Here is a 22,591-nt window from a genome sequence, read left to right on the forward strand (position 1 = left end):
CTGCATTTCCTCCCTGCTTGGTAAGCAAGGCAGCTGCCTTCATTCTATTGGGCAAAAAGAGCTCTGCCAAAGAAACAGTTGTTATCAAACTAGTAATTTATTTCCTTTTAATTTGTCACACTAAGTAAAATCTCTGCTTTTATCCAGTCAACATTAGTTTCCATTATTAGCATTGTGTCTTTCAAACTTTGAATCATAATGGTTAGTCAAACTCTTATTTTGTCACCCATAATGTATATTAATTTGCTTTTAAAGTCATGAACATCTTTATTACATACCTTAGTTATAAAAGTAACATAGTCACATGAATTAAAATATGAACCGAAGGAAAATATAATGTATTTTCCCACAATCCACCACTTTAATGCAATCACTAATTTATTTATTTTCCCATGCATGTTTTCACATAGCTATAATAATGATGTCCATACAATTTAGTGTCTTATTTTGTAATTATTTAACATTTTATCATAAGGCTTTTCCAAGTTATGACATAGTCCCTTCAACCCTCTTTTTTATAATCATCATTTCAGTGACTATATATTATTCTATTCAGAGGCACACTATAATTTATTTAAATAATTCCCTATTGGTGACCATATGAAATACATCTGGTATTTAAGTTTGATAAACGAGACTCTTAAGAGCGTCTTTGTGCTTATAGCTTTTTACATATTTTGCTTAACTTAATGGGGGATTATTTATCTATTTATAGACTATCTATTAATTTGTCTAGATCTAAATCTAATAGAGTATATCTGTGTATATCTATTTATTATTGATTTACTACGATAGTTAAAATTTGAAACCCTAACATCAGGCAAGGGTACAGCCAATTAGTATATTAGGAAGAGATAATATTTTACAATTTAAATATATTAATTAATTTACTCAAAATATCCTTTTTGAGCAGTATGTCAAGTACTATTCCTGACATATTAGGAAGGCAACAGTGACCAAGGGAGACACCATCCCTGTCCAGATAAAGCTTTCCTTATTATGGGTGGTACAGACTAGTCTACAGAAGAGACAGTACTTTGATGGGGGACATAGATATCCTATAGAAACGCATAGATGGGGCTCAACCTTCTAATTACAGAAACTTCTAGGGCCTCCTAGAAGAAGTAACTTTTAAATAAAGTGTAAAGAATAAAGAACTAGTCAGCAAAAATGTCGGGTGGGATAGGGAAAGAGGGTAATGCACTTCAGGCACTACTAATGGCATGTGAAAGACCACAAAGCAAGGGAATGTGTGTGGTGAAAAAAAAAACAAAAAGAAAGCAGTGTGCCTGCAGAGGGGATCGTGTGTAGGAATATTTGAAGGTTTCTTTTGCATTTTGCTTAACATTCATCAACAATCAGATTTAAACCTTGACATATCTGTTGATCAGATAATCCAAGCTTCCTTTTCAACAAAAGTCATCCTATCCTAATACCAAGCAAAGTATTAGAGGGTCAGTTAAACTGCACACTTACCAGCATCAGATGGTATCATTTAGGTTATTTTAATAGCAGGAGAATGAAAAAGATATTATTTATGTTTTAAGTATCATTTCAAGATCTATGGAGTGAGTTGAGGGAAACCCTCAAAGGAAGCTGTATTCAGCAAGGTATCCCATAATTCTTTTCCTGAACACTGAAATTCCTATTGTTTCTCTCTCCTTTGGCTTCAAGTATTGAAAGCCCATGTTAATTTGTAAATTTGTTAGTGGAAAGGATCATGTATTCTATTCCTTTTGGCCATGAACACTTTATAATAAATTATCTTTTCATATTGATTAACAAAGAGCTGTGTCCTTAAAGAATGTGTCACAGTAGAGTTAAATTTTGATTGTGAATATTTCAATAAATTAGTTCCTAAAAAGGGTTTCTCTTTAGAAAAATGAAAACTTAAGTGTGGATCGTAGACTTGTAGAAGACTTGGAAAGCAGGAGTAGAGAGTGGAAAGAAGGTATTACCTCCAAACAATAATGAAATGGCTCCAAATCATACCCTATTCACAAATTTGCCTCGTCTGAGCCCTGTCCACAATAGCCATTCTAGGGGAAACTGGAAAGTACTTTTGAAATGTAACTTCTTATAAACATCAGATGTGAGACCTTTTTTGTTACATGGCCAATTTTTCAATGTAATATACACCAGAAGAATCATGGTTTCCTTCATACTCTTTGGCTATTAGGTCATACATTAGTAGGCACAACCTGTATCTTAGGGAGTCGTGAAGAGCTGAGCTAGGTGAGGAGGATGGTAATTAATGCAGTTGTTACCCCCAAAATTAGGTGGAGTAATTTAATTTTGATTTGGTTATAAAAATCATCATAACTAATATTTCCAGTCCTAGCATATGACATTTGATAGTCACTGTTTAAGTAATTAAACAGTAATTCACTGTTTAAGTACTGTGGCAGTCATTTTACTGTTAACTGTTTACTGATTTTCTTCCTTCTGGGCATATGGTAGTTATCTTCATTCCCTGCCCTCCTTAAGGCTGTACTTGCTTTGGCCAATGGAATGGGAACAAAAGTGATGTGTGCCTTTTTCAGATGGGAGCAATAGCTGGTGGAAGATGGAATCAAACAGGCTTGATTTGAACCATATCCATACAACAGCCATTGGGAAATGTGGAATTGTGAGAACTATTGAATGAAGAATGAACTTCTATAATCATAACAAGAAGAAAATGGACGATTACAAATCAGTCTTTTTCTAGCCACATGTCACCTGTTTTGTGGAAAAGCTAGTAACCCTCAAATTCTTCCAAAGTAGTCCTGAAAGTTCGAGGAAACTCTTCCTGTGCTCTGCAGCCAAATCTTTTGGCTGCAATGTACCATCTGTGATCTTCTCTTTTGCTCCAAATCACTATGGCAATGGCAATGAACAAAGTAGTCGCTCTTTTAACAATGCACAGCCGAGGTGTTTCTACCACAATACAGCAATTGCTGAGCCAAGATGGCAGTGCCCTAAGCCAATGACAGTGGCACCTAAACCAAAGCTCTGACTGTTGCATTTAATACAAATGCCCCCTTACATTGTCATGTAAGCTTCTAGCATCAATATAGCAATGCCATATACACTCAAAAATCTTATTTGTATTAGTTTTTATTCATTTTTTAAATTACAATCCTCTTTGTCTCTGAGCTCAAATATGAGATCTTGGTGGCTAGACCACAGTTACAGACATAAATGGGGCTATGCTCAGAATCATCCTTACCCTCTGTCCTGGCAATGAGTACCCCAAATAAAGCAATGCATCTAAAAGTTTCCTTCTCTTCAGATAATTTCTCTTCTGGGAGTCTCCATAGGCCCTTTTGCATGTAATGATTTAATAGATGCAGTCTATCCATCCTCCACACTTGTCTTAGGGTGATCATTGGTTAGCCCCAAGTTGTGTACCCACCTACAGATACTTTTCAAGCTTGCTGAGTTTCTTTGATCATATTAACAAGAATGTTGCAGATATAAGAAGATACTGAACTAGAATTGAATTAGAGTGAAATGGAGAAAAAGAAAATAATTACAGTACCTGGACACTTTCTATTCTCCTACTTTGCTGTTCTCAGTTTGTTGGTTTCCATCCCTCTTGATGCAAGATAGCTGACACAGCCCCATACCTACCTCCTTCTTCAATCCTATTCAAAGCAGGAAGCCGAAGGAAAGGACAGGAAGCAGCTTTCTCTTTGCACACCTCTGTCCAAATCAAGGTGGAAAATCCTTGCCAGAAGCCCTCTGACATCTTGCTACTCAAATTGTGGTCCTCAGACAACAGCATGGTCCATCACCTAGGAATATAAAATGCAGCATTCGAGGCCCGATCCTGATTACTGACTCAGATTCTGCATTTTAGCGAGATCCCCAGGTAATTCTCATACACAGTAAAGCTTGAGAAGCACTGCCCTTATAAACTTTTTCTAATGTCTTTTTAGCCAGAACTTGGTGACATAGCTATCCCCAGGTGGAAGGGAGGATGGGAAAGTAATCTTCCTTTTCTTAGCCTCTTTAGTGGGAAAGAGGAAAGGGAAAATGAGGTAGCGAATGACTGTTGGCGGAACAACTCCCAGGATCTGTCATAGTATTTCTCTGGAGAAAGCGTGTTGCAGAATGCCATGCTCCCTGCTGTTCAGTGTTACCCACTGTGGCTCTCTGGGTTCATGTAATCTATGAAACCCACCCAGAGAAGGAAGCACTGACCTCATCAGTAGTATTTTTAACAGCAGGTTGAGACTTTACCTGTGTGATTTTGGAATGGTTTCTTGTTTTTATAATCTTGAGGTTTAAGAGCACTGTCTAACCCAGGAGAATTCAAAGGAAAAATATTAAAGCTAGTATAATTGAAGGGAAGGTGAAAATTGTAAAATAGCAGGTTTCTTTTCTGCTCTGGTTGGTATGCAACATTTTTTCACTGAAAGCCGCAAATAAAATTTATTTTCATGTACATTTTTTTTCCTTGCTATGCATTAGTTTTCTGGCCTTATTGAAAATTTGTTAAGAAAGTTGTTTATAAATATGAAATAACTGGCTTAGAGGTTTTTAGTTTAATTTTTTAAATGAGAATTATGTTGTTTCAATGTTGAGCCATTAATAAGCTAAGCCTTCTTAAGTATTTCATAAAGTAAAATTCTAACAAGTTTTCCAATCATACAAAGTAATAACACAAGGATAAAATGGCATATAGAAAAAAATAATAAAGGAAAAGTGTGGGGGACCTCTCAATCATGGAACAAGGACCTTGTAAACTCCAATTTAAGCCAACTTTGGTTTGACTTCCTGGTGATTATGTGATGATTTACCTGTGGTAGTATAGAAATAACAGATGTCTTTTTTTGTCTCAAAATACCTCTACATATTTGTTTGAAGCCTCCTAAATCAGTGATCTTTCCCACTGGTTGTTTAAAGGACATTTTGAGAGTGGGTTTGGGGCTACATTCCTATCCTTCCCAACCAAATCTTTATTTTGTTTAATTCTAGGGAAAATGTATGTTCCCAATGAACCCATCTTGCTATTGCCTTACCTGTTTGATATGATAGAATAAATTGGGTGTAACTCCAGAGAAACAGAAATCTTTGCAGAAAAAAAAAACAAAAACAAAAACAGAAGAATCTTCAGTATAGAGATGGCTGTTTGATTTTGGAAATGCTGCAGACACACTCAAGAGCGTGTCCTTAAATCCAAAGTACAAATGAGTCAGTGGTCGTGTACATACGAGCAAAGAGTTGGAGGGCAGGTCAGTCCTTACAACACTTGGCATGTTTTAGGTGCACATAGTTCTCATCAAGTTGGCTGAGAGGCCTCTACAGAGATCTCTTGGGAAACTGTGGTGCCCACTAAAACAACTGTGACTTTCAGTAAAAATTTATGCCATGGATGCCAAAACAAACTTGTGAAAATTGTTCACTTTCAGGCAACCTGGACAAAATCCTTAGGAGGGCTGAAGTCACCATTTAAAAGGCTCCCTATAAAAGCCAAGAGAAATGTACCTTTGATTTATTCGAATACAGGTTCTAGTAAATGACAAATCCACAGTCAGCCAAATTTGCATTTCATACCTGGAGTCTGGATTTGGCTCAACCTAATCTGGCCAGTGAAAACAGTGAGTCTCCTTGGTCCTTGCTCTCTGAGCTGCTAAATGGAGATTTCAGGAATGTGGTCAAACTAGATCTTAAATTTAAAGATTTGGTGATTAATTGGAGGTTTGGGGGAGGTCTTGTTTTCATTCCTTCAGATAGACCATATTCATTGAACCAAAAGGAAAATAATATTTTCAACAAAGCAAAAAAGCAAGTTCGATTATGAAACTCAAGGAAATATTTTTTTTTCTTTTTTTTCTTTGAATTTCAGATTCTCATCAAATGTGAGTTGTATTCAGTCTGCTTAGTAGTAAATCAGAATGTCACCACTTGACCTTGGCAAAGTTACCTGGTAATGAGGATGAAAGGTGTACGGAACAATTTGTGTCTGAATCACCAAGTTTTCCTTCAACAGGACAAATGTGTCATGGCTGGTCTTGAGCAATAGAAGCTGTGGTGGCCATAGAGAGGAATGGGAAGGGCATCAACCTGCAGGTCAGAAGGGGATATTCACACATAAGTATACTTCTGTAAATGCATAGACTTCCTGGAAGAATGCACAAGAAACTGGTAACAGAGGTTGCTGCTGCAGTAGGTCCTGAAGTGGGAACCTGGTGAGTCTAGGGTGGGAAAAAAAGTTATTCTTTGTGTATACCCTTTTTTCATTTTTAAACTTTTCTGCATGTTTATATATATATATACGTATATATATATATATACATATATATATATATGTATATATATATGTATATATATGTATATATATATATATCCCATTCAAGAAAATGAATAATGATATCAAAAGACAGAGTGAGAAAGAATACATATGAGTATATATATATATATGTGTGTGTGTGTGTGTGTGTGTGTATTTGACTCCACATTAAACTGGATGGATCATTTTCTTCCTCTAGACCTTAGAAACCTCTTTTCTAAAATGAAGTGGCCTAGAGTTTAGACTAGAGAAATAGCTAATATTTGTTAAATCAGGGACTCCACAATTATAGAAAATAAAAATTTTCATCTGAGTCTGATGTTGGAGAGATACAACATATATAGTTAATAATAACAATATGAACCAAAAGCCATATCTTACTAGCCATAAAGTTCAAAATTCATTGTTTGTATATTGAGCAGCTGCTCTGAGAAGGAACATTCGGGAAGTGAGAGGGGAAGAGAGAAGTTGCTTCTTATTGGGTGGAAGCAGTGGTGGACAGGGGAGCAGGGTGGCTAGCGGCCCAAAGGACAATACGAAACAGGGCACATTCATGGGCAGAATGGCTTAAGACCATGTTCGTCTAACTGGGGTCATCGCTTCACAAGAGCCTCTGCCCGTCTTTGCTTTATCTGGAAACAAACTTCGGTGTGGCTGCCTTTGACCAGCCCAGTTGACCTTGTCTTAGCAGTTTCCTGTAACCGGGCTCTGTCCTCATACCTCAGTGTACGCACTTGCCCACAATTCAGACATCTCCTAACTTTATTCTCACCCACTCTAGTTCCATTATAGCTTTCACTGGGGAAGACAGCTCAGTTCTCTGTACCTTGCACTTTCTCTAGCTGGCTTTTGAGTTGCAGAAGTGAGTTCACCCTTAGTCACCTAAGACTGAATGTCTGCCGCCTAGTTTGGGGCAGATAATGTGGAAAAGAGACTAAGCTCCAAAGCCCATCGGGCAGGGCCTATGTTCACATTTCAAAGGTTTCCTCACTTGGCTGTAGAAATATGACTAAGCTGCTTAAAATCTCCATGCCTGCTGCTTCATTTGTAATGTAGTCCCTTAGTTATGCACCATGAATCTGGAAAGAACTGTTAACACAAGCTATTCTGGAAAGGCAACATTCTCATTTGAACACTCGGAGAATCCAGAGCACAAGCCTCAACCATGGCACTATCGACATTTTGAACCAGATAATTCTTTGCTGTGGAGGGCTGTTGTTGTGTGTTGTAGAATGTTTAGCAACATCCCTAGCCTGTACCCACTAGGTGCCAGTAGCACTTCCCCAAACCCATATGTGACAACCAAAAATAACTTTAGACATGGCCAAATGTAATGTCTCTGAAGGTGGAGGGGGAAATCGCCACCAGTTGAAAACTACTGATTCAGAGGATGATCTTCCTATCAAGTTTCATTTTGGTTCGTACAGAGTCAGACTAGGGGGGGTATCTGGACAATATTGTCTTTTTTCTGATGTTCCTTACCTTGTGCCTTCAATCCAGCTTCATCAGGCAGCTCTGTAGGGCGACAGGAACATGTTGCCCCAAGAGTTAAGGCTTTCAGAGTTTAGGGAGAGCTCCTACAAGGCAAACAAACTTGGTCTTGCTGATATTGACCAACTCTTAGGTAAAGCTTTCACATGTTATTACCGTAATCAAGTTTCTATCTCAGCAAAGCTCTGTAGGAAATCAGGGAGTGAGGAAAGACAGAAAATTCCATAAAAAGGGAGAACTCAGTAGCAAACTGCCTGCCTCAAGAACTGGCAAACTACAAGAGTAATCTCTCTCCTTTCTTTCTTTCTAGGTCTCAGAATACAGCGCTCCCTGCCAACCAACTGCCATCTCTCCCCTCTCAGTCAGGCTGGTGACCAACAGCATCCACGTCAGGAACTGCAGGCTGTGACTTAGGTTTTGAACTCTTCTTGGATGGATATTTATATTTATCAGGTCTTGAAGTCAAGCCGAGGAATTTGTACTCTCAATGGGATGGTTAAGAGAGCAGAACATTTCTAATAGGTGGGAGGGTGACAGTGTTAGATGCATCAGAGTCATTTTGGGTGATGGGAACTGAGAAATACTCCAGGGTGAGTTGATCAGGATGGCACTCATGATGTTGTAAGATGATGCTTCAGTGAGAGAAGAGGATAGGAACCAGAAGATAGGCAAAGAGAATGTTTAAAATGAAGGGAGATATGAGGAGAATGGGGGCAGTGGCTTAGACGCCTCTTTATGAAGAAGAGGGTGGGTGCACACAGCGTATACAGATTGTTTTTAAGACAGAGGACACCTGAGACTCTGATAGTTGAGGGGAAGCCAGTAGAATAGAAGAGGTGCTAGAGAGGAGGGACCAACCAAGGAAGCAAAATACCAGAAAAGAAACATCCCTCCCCTTGAGACTTGTGGAAAGAAGTAGAATAAGAGGAAATTCCCCTAAAATTTACTGTTTTCAATTAAAAAGTTGAAATGCCCTTCATAAAATGCACATGAAAAAGTAAAATATGAGACTGTTATCAGCCAGGAACACTCTAATTTAAACCAGCTTTAGAAATCTGTGGGTAATAAACTAGTGATTAAGTATTTATTAAACTTTTATTGTTCACATGCCCTAAGCGTTTGGACTTCTGCCAATTCTCTGAAAAGAAAGACAAAATTATTTCAAAATGTTTACATTATATTAAATAGAAAACTTTGAATATTAATCTGGACTTAACATCTTGTAACTTTTAGTCATCTTCAACCAAGCTGGTCACTATTATCTCTTATAACGAAAAAGGTGTGTGCCCAATTAAGTGGTTGAATATTGACTAAGCACCTACAATTTACAAGTACTGTGTTCAGTCCTGGTTTAGTGGCTGTCAGAAAAAAGGTGGAGGAACAGGGTGGAGAGCTGTGCCAGGATGGCCTGGAGAGCCAGAACTGTGATGAGTGGTCCAGACACACAGCAAATATTTAAAGCCTAGACTCTCAGGCCCTTGAAACAGGAGGTTTTATAGCACAGTATATACAAAATATTTTATTATCAGTGGAGTAGTGGATATAATACTGAAGAAACATCCTCTGTCCGTAGGAAGGGAGATCAAAAGAAAGAAATCCTTCTCTTTGCCTTGGCAATATTTTCATCGTGCCAAAGATAAAGCAAGGGAGTCCTTTGACGAACTTTTTATTGGAGTCTGAGTTTAAATCTGTGGCACATAAACAAATAACAATCTCCTCAGCTTAGACGCCTCCTCAGTTTAAAATAGACCAATAATATCTTCTTGCCTGAAGACAGTTGGCTGGGCTGGATGCTATTTTTAAAGTCCACTTGAGCTCCAAGAGTTCTATTTCTATGATAAAATCACTCTGATGCATAGAAAATATAATGCATTTATTGTTCCTTTTCAAACAAATCCATTTTTATCTTGAACACCGTTAGGGACAATTTACAGTGCTTTTTTGTTTTGGCAATTTAGGAAGGGTTTCCATGGTTTCTGTGGCCTCTTGCTCAGTTTTTCTGTGCATCAGCTTGATCATAAGATTATCTGAGGCCAACATTGTCAGCTCTTTGGATATATGTCTGCTGGGCATGCATTCCCCCTGGGGGCAGTAAAAATTGGTTTGGGGGGTGATGTAATCTTAGATAATACGTTGGTTTATAGGCCACCAAAGGGCCACGATACATAAACAGATATAAGGTATATCTGTGGTAATTAAATTTCACGGTGATGGTGTGGGGGAGAATTAGAAAAAAAAAAATGTAAAAATACTTGGAAGGGGAGCAATAATAAAATAAATGGAGAAACACTGCCCTGGGCAAAGAGTCCTGAGAGAGGGTAGGGGTGTAAGATCTTTTGGGTAGGACTTTAACCCATCAAATACAACAGTTTGTTTTTTTTTTTCTTTAAGTTTTAGAAGCCTATATTTAAAGTATATCTTCCCCCTTTCTTTCTAATCTACTACAGGACACATTTTGCAATGTTTTAAATTTAGACATTTTCAAATTTACTTTACGTAAAGACTTTCCTTGTGACAAAAGGCATATCTTGAAAAACGACTGTCTCTTTTGAGGTCAGACTGTTCTGTGTGGCAGTCTGGAAGAGAGGTCTTGCAGGAGGCAGTGGAAGGAGAGTCGTTGAGCACGCGAAAGACATACGTTTCAATCCCAGATTCGCTTTGGATGAGCCTTGCAATTAGGGGCAAGCCGAGTAAAGCGGCGGAGCCCCTGTTTCCTCATTTGTAAAACAAGGCTGCTAATGCTTCCTGTGGCAGGGTTCTAAAGGATTTGAGACAACTGATGTCAGGTGGCTGGCGCTGGCTCTTTCTGAGTTAGGTGGTAAGGCAAGGGGTAGAAGAGGCCAATAACTGGGTAGAAGAGGCCAAGATGCCCAGTGGACCTATTTTGCCAAATTCCGCAAACATCCTATTTGAGTTCCTGCTGCTGCTGTTAAAAAAAAAAAAAAAAATTCTTCCACCCAGAATGTAGCCCCTGCACAGTTTAAATAAATTCAAAAGGACTATCAGTAACTTTCAGAGTAAGATTTGGGCTTTTCATCAATGAAGAGACATCAGGACAATCAGAGATACCATCAAGGAGCAGCATTTCGCCTGCTCCATAAAATCACCATGATTTAGTCCTTTAATGAAAAAAGGGGCTTGTGCAGGCACAACAGCTGTGGTTTTATGAGGGGAAAATAAGCCAGAATTCCTTGTGGTGGGGCTGTTGCCACAAGGGGTCAGATCTGGATTATTGGTGGAGGCTGGCATATCCTACAGTGACACAAACATGATTGGAAGTCAAATAGCTTGAAATAACTTGCAATTGTTTTAGGGGAGAATAGCTCAAGCAATACCAAACCTGACTAGCTCTGTTTAAGTAAGGGCTTCAGTGTTTTTGATCTGAGGTTGAGCTGAGTGTCTGGAGTGGGAACGGAAGGAGAAATACCGTTATCTTTAAGCTTGCCCTGGTTGCTGGTTGCCCACTTAGCACATGTGAGCAGTTTAACTGTCACCATGAATAAAGGCTTTTTTTCCCCCAAGGTTATAAACAGAGATGCATAAATATTTTGGATCCATCAGCCTCCAAGTATTCTTCAGATGTTTTGAGTTCAACAAAACAGAATATACTGTGCTGAGTACATTCTCCCTTGCTTTTTGAGGATCATGTGTGATTTATAGGAAATGGAATCCATATGTTTCTGCTTCATTTACACTTAACTCATCAAAAGACTGTGTTGTAAAGCTATATGATGTCCAAGATGGCTTTTTGAGCTTGGTGTTTTTTTTTTAAATAAGCTGCTTAAAAGTTTTTGTTCCTTTAAAAGTTAGAGAGAGAGAGAGAGAGAAGAGAAAGATACCTAGGAAGGCCTGTTTTGCCAAGATGAAATAAATTTGAACACCAGGAAGTTCAATTTAAGCTGAAGCTACAAACCAAAGAATTTCAAATGGGTCCAGAATTTGGAAGAAAACAAAGGTAGCTCTCCAGTCACTTTCCGAAGCATCTCTGATGAATGCAGAAAAGCAGCTGGCAACTCAGCAACCCCACTAAAGGAAGAGCGGGCTGTGAATGCACCATTAGTGACCCAGCTAACACATGTGCCCACTGCTGGAAGAGCTGTTATTCTCAGGCCTCCTGAGAGCAGTCACTCTAGTCCAGATAAAGAACTTCTTGCCCTATTTTAGCAGGGAAATATCTGCTCTCCTGTTGTTTTCCCGGGGTTGTCCTGTCCTAGGCCAGCATTTCCTATTTGTTCTTCTGCCATCTGGCCCAAATAGCTGGCCACTAGACTGAATACTGTGTGTGCATTTGGGATGGTGTTTATTTATTGGACAATTTCTTTAGAGAAATATCTTGTTTAGCTCACAATAGGGCCAAAGAAGCATGCAGTTTGTATAAAGTAAGAAATATGTGAAGTAGGGACCCACAAGTTTGTAAGAAGCCAAATGTAAAACTAAGTTTTCTTTCGCCATCTCAATATTTAGTCACTCTCATAGCAGCTCTTTAATCATTTTAGACATGCTTTATCATCTATATATGGCATCTTATGAAAGTTTTCAGGAGAAAAGCACCCAAATTAGAACTATTTAATGTGATAGTATAATTGAGATAACTGTAAATCTCTATAGCGGACTTATCTGCTCATCTCTAGAACAATATATAGTGTTCGATGTGAAACTTCATTATCCAGTGAGGTCTTTTAGATTGTGTGGTCTGAAGTCATTTCAACAGAATTAATAGTCCTGTGAATTACTTATATATACCAATTCAGTTATCTGGGGGTGAGGGGCAGGATTTTGGAATTTTTTTTTTTTTTTATGTGCAGTTTATTTTTATTTATTGGCTGCGTTGGGTCTTTGTTGCTGCATGTGGGCTTTCTCTACTTGCAGCAAGCAGGGGCTACTCTTTGTTGCGTTGCACAGGTTTCTCTTTCTTGTGGCACCGGCTCTAGGCACGTGGGCTTCAGTAGTAGTGGCATGCAGGCTTCAGTAGTTGTGGCGCACGGGCTCTAGACTGCAGGCTCAGTAATTGTGGTGCATGGCCTTAGTTGCTCTGCTCCACATTTGGGATCTTCCCAGAACAGGGATCGAACCCATGTCCCCTGCATTGGCAGGCGGATTCTTTTTTTTTTTCCTTAACATCTTTATTGAAGTATAATTGCTTTACAATGTTGTGTTAGTTTCTGCTGTATAACAAAGTGAATCAGTTATATGCATACATATATGCCCATATCCCCACCCTCCTGTGTCTCCGCCCACCCTCCATATCCCACCCCTCTAGGTGGTCGCAAAGTACCGAGCTGATCTCCCTGTGCTGTGCAGCTGCTTCCCCCAAGCTATCTATTTTACATTTGGTAGTATATATATGTCAGTGTTATTCTCTCACTTCATCCCAGCTTACACTTCCCCCTCCCCGTGTCCTCAAGTCCATTCTCTACATCTGTGTCTTTATTCCTGTCCTGCTCCTAGGTTCATCAGAACCATTTTTTTTTTTTAGATTTCATATATATGTGTTAGCATATGGTATTTATTTTTCTCTTTCTGACTTACTTCACTCTATGTGACAGTCCCTAGGTCGATCAACTTCACTAAAAATAATTCAATTTTGTTTCTTTTTATGGCTGAGTAATATTCCATTGTATATATGTGCCACATCTTCTTTATCCATTCATCTGTCAATGGACACTTAGGTTGCGTCCATGTCCTGGCTATTGTAACTAGAGCTGCAAAGAACATAGTGGTACATGTCTCTTTTTGAATTATGACTTTCCCAGGGTATATGCCCAGTAGTGGGATTGCTGGGTCATATGATAGTGCTATTTGTAGTTTTTTAAGGAACCTCCATGCTGTTCTCCATAGCGGCTATATCAGTTTACATTCCCACCACCAGTGCAAGAGGGTTCCCTTTTCTCCACACCCTCTCCAGCATTTACTGTTTCTAGATTTTTTTGATGATGGCCATTCTGATTGGTGTGAGGTGATACCTCATTGTAGTTTTGATTTGCATTTCTCTAATAATTAGTGACGTTGAGCAGCTTTTCATGTGCTTCTTGGCCATCTGTATGTCTTCTTTGGAGAAATGTCTATTTAGGTCTTCTGCCCATTTGTGGATTGCATTGTTTGTTTTTTTGATATTGAGCTGCATGAGCTGCTTGTATATTTTGCATATTAATCCTTCTTTGTTTGCAAATACTTTCTCCCATTCTGAGGGCTGTCTTTTCATCTTGTTTATGGTTTCCTTTGCTGTGCAAAAGCTTTTAAGTTTCATTAGGTTCCATTTGTTTATTTTTGTTTTTATTTCCATTACTCTAGGAGCTGGGTCAAAAAGGATCTTGCTGTGATTTATGTCATAGGTGTTCTGCCTATGTTTTTGTCTAAGAGTTTTATAGTGTCTGGCCTTACATTTAGGTCTTTAATCCATTTTGAGTTTATTTTCATGTACGGTGTTAGGAAGTTTTATCATTTCATTCTTTTACATGTAGCTGTCCAGTTTTCCCAGCACCACTTATTGAAGAGGCTGTCTTTTCTCCATTGTATACTCTTGCCTCCTTTATCAAAGATAAGGTGACCATATGTGCATGGGTTTATCTCTGGGCTTTCTATCCTGTTCCATTGATCTATATTTCTGTTTTTGTGCCAGTACCATGCTGTCTCGATTACTGTAGCTTTGCAGCGTATTCTCAAGTCCAGGAGCCTGATTCCTCCAGCTCCGTTTTTCTTTCTCAAGATTGCTTTGGCTATTCAGGGTCTTTTGCGTTTCCATAAAAATTGTGCAATTTTTTGTTCTAGTTCTGTGAAAAAGCCATTGGTAGTTTGAGAGGGATTTCATTGAATCTGTAGATTGCTTTGGGTAGTATAGTCATTTTCACAATGTTGATTCTTCCAATCCAAGAACATGATATATCTCTCCATCTGTTTGTATCATCTTTAATTTCTTTCATCAGTGTCTTATAGTTTTCTGCATACAGGTTTTTTGTCTCCTTAGGTAGGCTTATTCCTAGGTATTTTATTCTTTTTGTTGTAATGGTAAATTAGAGTGTTTCCTTAATTTCTCTTTCGGATTATTCATCGTTACTATATAGGCATGCAAGAGATTTCTGTGCATTAATTTATATCCTGCTAGTATACCAAATAAATTGATTAGCTTTAGTAGTTTTCTGGTAGCATCTTTAGGATTCTCTATGTATAGTATCATGTCATCTGCAAATAGTGACAGTTTTACTTCTTCTTTTCCGATTTGGATTCCTTTTTTTCTTTTTCTTCTCTGATTGCTGTGGCTAAAACTTCCAAAACTATGTTGAATAATAGTGGTGAGACTGGGCAACATTGTCCTGTTCCTGATCTTAGAGGAAATGGTTTCAGTTTTTCACCATTGAGAACGATGTTGGCTGTGGGTTTGTCATATATGGCCTTTATTATGTTGAGGTAGGTTCCCTCTATGCCTACTTTCTGGAGAGTTTTTATCATAAATGGGTGTTGAATTTTGTTGAACGCTTTTTCTGCATCTACTGAGATGATCTTATGGTTTTTATTCTTCTGTTTGCTAATATGGTGAATCACACTGATTGATTTGCATATATTGAAGGATCCTTGCTTCCTGGGCTAAACCCCACTTGATCATGGTGTATGATCCTTTTAATGTCTGTTGGATTCTGTTTGCTAGTATTTTTTTGAGGATTTTTGCATCTATGTTCATCAGAGATATTGGCCTATAGTTTTCTTTTTTTGTGACATCTTTGTCTGGTTTGGTATCAGGGTGATGGTGGCCTCAGAGAATGAGTTTGGTAGTGTTCCTTTTTCTTCAATTTTTTGGGAAGATTTTGAGAAGGATAGGTGTTAGCTCTTCTCTAAATGTTTGTTAGAATTCACCTGTGAAACTGTCTGGTCCTGGGCTTTTGTTGTTGGAAGATATTTAATCACAGTTTCAATTTCAGTGCTTTTGATTGATCTCTTCATATTTTCTATTTCTTCCTGCTTTCAGTCTCAGAAGGTTGTGCTTTTCTCAGAATTTGTCCATTACTTCCAGGTTGTCCATTTTATTGCCATACAGTTGCTTGTAGTAATCTCTTATGATCCTTTGTATTTCTGCAGTGTCAGTTGTTACTTTTCCTTTTTCATTTCTAATTCTGTTGAATTGAGTCTTCCCCCTTTTTTTCTTGATGAGTCTGGCTAATGGTTTATCAATTTTATTTATCTTCTCAAAGAACCAGCTTTCAGTTTTGTGGATTTTTGCTATTGTTTCCTTCATTTCTTCTTCATTTATTTGTGATCTGATCTTTATTATTTCTTTCCTTCTGCTAACTTTAAGGTTTTCTTTTTTTCTTCTTTCTCTAATTGCTTTAGGTGTAAAGTTAGGTTGTTTATTTGAGATTTTTCTTGTTTCTTGTAGTAGGATCCATATTGCTATAAACTTCCCTCTTAGAACAGCTTTTGCTGCATCCCATAGGTTTTGGGTCATCATGTTTTTATTGTCATTTGTTTCTAGGTATTTTTTGATTTCCTCTTTGATTTCTTCAGTGATCTCTTGGTTATTTAGTAGTGTATTGTTTAGTCTCCATGTGTTTGTATGTTTTACAGTTTTTTTCCTGTAATTGATTTCTAATCTCACAGCGTTGTGGTCAGAAAAGGTATTTGATATGATTTCAATTTTCTTAAATTTACCAAGGTTTGTTTTGTGACCCAAGATATGGTCTATCCTGGAGAATATTCCATGAGCACTTGAGAAGAAAGTGTATTCTGTTGTTTTTGGATAGAATGTCCTTTAAATATCAATTAAGCCCATCTTGTTTAATGTGTCATTTAAAGCTTGTGTTTCCTTATTTATTTTCATTTTGGATGATCTGTCCATTGGTGAAAGTGGAGTGTTAAAGTCCCCTATTATGATTGTGTTATTGTCGATTTCCTCTTTTATGGCTGTTAACATCTGCCTTATGTATTGAAGTGCTCCGATGTTGGGTGCATAAATATTTACAATTGTTACATCTTCTTCTTGGATTGATCCCTGGATCATTATGTAGTGTCCTTCTTTGTCTCTTGTAGTAGTCTTTATTTTAAAGTCTATTTTGTCTGATATGAGAGTTGCTACTCCAGCTTTCTTTTGATTTCCATTTGCATGGAATATCTTTTTCCATCCCCTCACTTTCAGTCTGTATGTGTCCCTAGGTCTGAAGTGGGTCTCTTGGAGACAGCCTATATACAGGTCTTGTTTTTGTAACCATTCAGCCAGTTTATGTCTTTTGGCTGGAGCATTTAATCCATTTGCATTTAAGGTAATTATCGATATGTATGTTCTTATTACCATTTTCTTAATTGTTTTGTGTTTGTTTTTGTAGGTCTTTTCCTTCTTTTGTGTTTCCCGCCTAGTGAAGTTCCTTTAGCATTTGTTGTAGAACTGGTTTGGTGGTGCTGAATTCTCTTAACTTTTACTTGTCTGGAAAGGTTTTAATTTCTCCATCGAATCTGAATGAGATCCTTGCTGGGTAGAGTAATCTTGGTTGTAGGTTTTTCCCTCTCATCACTTTAAATATGTCCTGCCACTCCCTTCTGGCTTACAGAGTTTCTGCTGATAGATCAGCTGTTAACCTTATGGGGATTCCCTTGTATGTTATTTGTTGCTTTTCCCTTGCTGCTTTTAATATTTTTCCTTGTATTTAATTTTTGATAGTTTGATTAATATGTGTCTCAGCATGTTTCTCTTTGGGTTTATCCTGCATGGTACTCTCAGCCCTTCCTGGACTTGATTGACTATTTCCTTTAGGGAAGTTTTTGACTATAATCTCTCGAAATATTTTCTCAGACCCTTTCTTTTTCTCTTCCTCTGGGACCCTTATAATTCGAATGTTGGTGCATTTAATGTTGTCACAGAGGTCTCTGAGACTGTCCTCAATTCTTTTCATTATTTTTTCTTTATTCTGGCAGGCCAATGCTTAACCACTGTGCCACCAGGGAAGTCCAGGATTTTGGAATCTTGAAAGTTAGAGTTGTTCCCTTAATTCCTAGCCCTAAAGAACATTTAATAAAATGTTTCTTAATTTCATCATCCAGTGCTAACTGCTGTTGCATTTTAGTATATGTTCTTTCAGCTCATGCACGTGGGCATGTGCATGCATACACAGACACACACACGCACATTTTAATGAGATCATATTATTTATTCTGCTTTGTAGCTTCTCTTTTTCATTTAGAAATATATTATGGACTTTTTCCTATGTTAGTAAACTTTTTTACCTCATCAGGTTTAGTACTACAGAATTTAAAAAATAATTTTTTTAGGATTGTACTATGATTAGCTTAATATCTCAGAGTCTTTTTAAATGTAGGGTTTTAAAAAAATCTTTATTTTAGATACAGTTTTAAATGTTGACCTTAGTTTTTAAAAATGTTTTCTATATTTTAAGACACATTAGAAAATAAACTAATTATCTTCTGCATCTTGCATTTCATTATATTTTGGACCAACGCACACTTTGAGAACCATGGAGAATATCCATCTCCCTCTTTTAGAAGAGGCCAAGCTCTCCTATATAGATGATACTTTTTAAAGACCCTAGAAAAAATCAATAGGACAATCAGTAATTTTTTTTCTTCCTTAGGAAAAAAAAAAAGTGTTTCCACCCCATTCCATTGCCAAGAGGAGCCTTGTGACTTAAATTAATCTGCCTCCCTTTCTGTGATGTTTAGTCCACTGCTAAAACTCCCAGAGTCAACTTCAAAGAAAGTTGAGATCCATACCTATTTTGCTGTCTGTTTCTGAGTTTCTTCACCCCTTGTTTTGGAGTTTTCCAATCTGTTACTATAGAACTCAGTCCTGTCCCTTTTGTTGACAGGTTGCCAGGATACATCCTGGCAACAAAGGCTGGGGTTCCTGTTCCAGGCAGCCAGCCTCACATACTACATGAACTCTTGCAAGAGGGGATGTGAATCGTGGAGCTCCCAGCTATTCTGCTCCTGTTTCCACCAGCTCCCTCACTGAGGGGTTCAGCAGGCCATGACAAAAGCCAAAATAGAAAGATAAAGAACAAATATTACAAGGTGAGTCTCCCAGAAGGTGTTCTTTCTTGGTTGTCTGTCTCAAATCTTACCTTTCAACTAGCAATAATAATCTTGATCTCTTCCACTTCCTTCTTACCACTATGTAGTAACATTTCCTTGCTATAGAAAAGGAATCCAAAGAAAAGTAACCAGTTCTTAAGTTAAAAAAAAAACCTCAAATACTACTAAACAAATGAACAAATATCGTTTTACTTCATTGGATGATTCTGACAATAATTGAACTACGGATTAAATGTTTTAATGGCTGAAAGAATCAAATTCCATTTAAAGGGATGATTTTTAAAATTTTCTTAAGAAAAGTTGATAAAATATATTTTTAACATAAATTCAGAATTATATGTTTATAAGCCAGATTACCCATGAAAGAAAAGGGGTGATAAAGGCTATAGTTACTCAGTTGACTTGGTAGTTTTTTTTCAACTGGGATAAAATTCACATGCAGTGAAATGTAACTGATCTTAAGTTTAAATTCAAGTTCCTAAAAAACAATGAATTTGATACATATATATACAACCATGTAAACCATCACCTTAATCAAGACATAGGACATTTCTATCACTCAGAAAGTTTCCTCACATCCCTTCCAGTCAGTCTCCCCTCCATAGGCAACCACTGTTGTGATTTCTATTACTAGAGAATAATTTGGCTGTTCATGAATTCTATATGAGTAGAATCATACAGTATGTATTCTTGTATCTGACTTCATTGGCTCAGCAGAATGTTTTTGAGATTGTTCCTGTTGCTGTGTATATAAGTAGTTCAATTCCTTTTATAGGTGAGTATTAATGCAGTATAGAATTATTCCACATCTGTTTATCTATTTTCCTATTGATTGATATTTGGTTTGTTTCCAGTTTGGGTCTCCTATAACTAAAGCTGATCTAAACATTCTTGCACAAGTCTTTTGGTGGACATATGTTTTCATTTATCTTGGGTTCAGACCTAGGACTAAAACTGTTGGATGATAGGGTAGACATATGTTTAACTTTATAAGGAGCATGAAATGATATGTCACTGTTGTTATAATTTGCATTTCCTTCATGACTAATGAAGTTAAGCATTTTTACACGAGCTTGTTGGAGATTTGCATTTCTTTTTTGTTAAGTACCTATTCATATTTCTTGCCCGTTTTAAATGTGTTTTTCTTTTTATATCATCTTTATTGATACATAATTCACATACAATAAAATGCACCCATTTTAAGTACACAGTCTGATGAGTTTTGACAAGTGATTACATCCATTTTACCACCAATGGTAAAATATAAGAACATGTCTATTAACTTTGTATTTCATTCTCCACCCACCTACCCACCAAGTAATCACTGATCTACTTTCTGTCACAGATTAGCTTTGCCTGTTTAGAATTTCATATAAATGAAATAATTCAGTATATTCTCTTTTGCATATTATTTCTTTTATTCAGTATAATATTTTTGAAAGAGATCTATGTCATTGTGTGTAATTTGTTCATTTTTATTGTGGAGTAATATTCTGTTGTATGAATGTGCCATAATTGGTTTATCCATTTACCTGTTAATGTGTATTTATGTTGTTTCCAGTTTTTCACTGTTAAGAGCTGTTATGAACATTTGTTTTATATTCTATTTGTGGACATATATTTTCATTTATCTAGGATAATTATTTAGAGACAGAATGTCCATGTCATTAGGTAGGTATATATTTAACTTTATGAGAAATTGCCAAATGGTTCTCCAGAGTGGTTGTAATGTTTCACATGCCCACCAGGCATATATGGGAGTTTTGGTCTTTTCACATCCTAACACTTGGTACTGGCAATTTTTAAAAATTTATCCATCCTAGTGTGTGTACAGTGGTATCTCTGTGGTTTTAATTTGCATTTTCCTGACGAACAACTAATGATATTTACTATTGTTTCATGAGCTTATTTATATTTTATACATTTTCTGTTGTGAATAATCTATTCAAAGCTTTTGCCCAAATTAGACAACCCATATTGGGTTGTTTGCCATATATGTGTCATATATATGTATTGAAAACATTTCTTCCCAATCTGTGGCTTATCTTTTAATTTTCTTAATGGTATTTTTTAAAGAGTAGAAGTTTCTAATTTATATGAAGTAAAATTTTAAATTCTTTTTCTTTTATGTTTAGTGCTTTTTGTGTTTTGTCTAAGAAATCTTTGAAAATATTGAGGTCATAAAGTATTTTCCTATACTTTCTTCTAGAAGCTTTATAGTTTTAATTATTATATGTAGTTCTATGATCCACCTCGAGTTAATTTTTGTGTTTGGTGACAGTAGATGGTTGATATTCATTTTTCCGCTACATGAATCCAGTGGTTCCACCATCATTTGTTTAAAAGATTTTCCTCACTCTATTGAAGTGTCTTGGCATCTTTGTCAAAAAAGAATTGATCACATATGTGAATCAGCCATATTTCTGGACTCTATTCCGCTACATTAATCTATTTATTTGTCTTTATTGGCATCATTAATTTTTAATAAGCCAGCTCATCTTGGCTTGTATGTAATGAAACAAATATTCAAAACAGATACACAAGTTGAGTCCTTCCATGACTGCTTGCCAATGGAGCCATGCACAAGTGTTTGAATCAGGTTGGGCATTCTGTCTTGTATGTTGTCCAAATCTTTACCTAGGCAGTAATCTGATTTTAAGCGATTCTATAATAAGCAAAAGCCAAAAATATACAGTTATAAATTTAATCAAGAATGATAATACCAGTAAAAGGGATGCATTTTTCAAACCCATTTATACAGAATGTAGCTTGAACTTAATTTTCATTCGTTCAATAATTTATTGAGTGTCTACTGTATTCCAAACACTGTTCTAGACAAGGAAAGTGGGAGGAAAATATTTCTTTGTTCATAATTTCTGTAAGGAAACAATATTTATAATCTCTACTCTATTGCCTGTTTAACAGTGTATGTCTCACAATTACAGAGAAAAACACCCCTATGCCTGATAAAATAAGCATCAGATTAAAAGTTTTTATGCATTCCTATGAATTGACAGAAAATTATCAGCACTCAAATGCTTAATAAGGAAAAACATTTCCTCAGTCTTTCCAGGTTTGCTATCACTGTCATAAATATCCATTTCTTTTGTGCCTGAGAATGTAAGTTATCATTTCTGTCAGTTGCATTTTCCAACTTGTTTTAGAAATTGAATCTTATATATTATTTCTAAGAGAACTTTGTTCACAAACTGGACCTTAATATGGCTGTTTCTTCTCTGGATCTATATAATTTAAATGAATATTATTTTCTTCTAATATTTTTTTTTAATTTTTGAATTTTACTTTATTTATTCTTTTATACATCAGGTTCTTATTAGTCATCAATTTTATACACATCAGTGTATACATGTCAATTCCAATCACCCAATTCATCACACCACCATCCCCACACCCTGTGGCTTTCCCCCCTTGGTGTCCATACGTTTGTTCTCTACATCTGTATCTCAACTTCTGCCCTGCAAACCGGTTCATCTGTACCTTTTTTCTAGGTTCCACACACATGCGTTAATATACGATATTTGTTTTTCTCTTTCTGACCTACTTCACTCTGTATGACAGTCTCTAGATACATCCACGTCTCAACAAATGACCCAATTTCGTTCCTTTTTATGGCTGAGTAATATTCCATTGTATATATGTACCACAACTTCTTTATCCATTAGTCTGTAGATGGGCATTTTGGTTGCTTCCATGACCTGGCTATTGTAAATAGTGTTGCAATGAACATTGGGGTGCATGTGTCTTTTTGAATTATGGTTTTCTCTGGGT

General features: G+C 36.8%; 1 protein-coding gene across 1 annotated transcript in view; it reads left to right on the forward strand.

The window, feature by feature from the left end:
• Positions 1 to 22,591, forward strand: part of LOC137757708 (zinc finger protein 474-like) — a 113,264-nt gene that overhangs the window by 29,411 nt on the left and 61,262 nt on the right. Inside the window, exon 3 of the mRNA XM_068534339.1 lies at positions 8,082 to 8,185. The gene's annotated coding sequence lies outside the window, so the exon portion shown is untranslated. The remainder of the gene's footprint in view (positions 1 to 8,081; positions 8,186 to 22,591) is intronic.

This window comes from Eschrichtius robustus, chromosome 2 (genome assembly GCF_028021215.1).
Source record: "Eschrichtius robustus isolate mEscRob2 chromosome 2, mEscRob2.pri, whole genome shotgun sequence".
In the NCBI taxonomy this organism is placed as follows: domain Eukaryota; kingdom Metazoa; phylum Chordata; class Mammalia; order Artiodactyla; family Eschrichtiidae; genus Eschrichtius; species Eschrichtius robustus.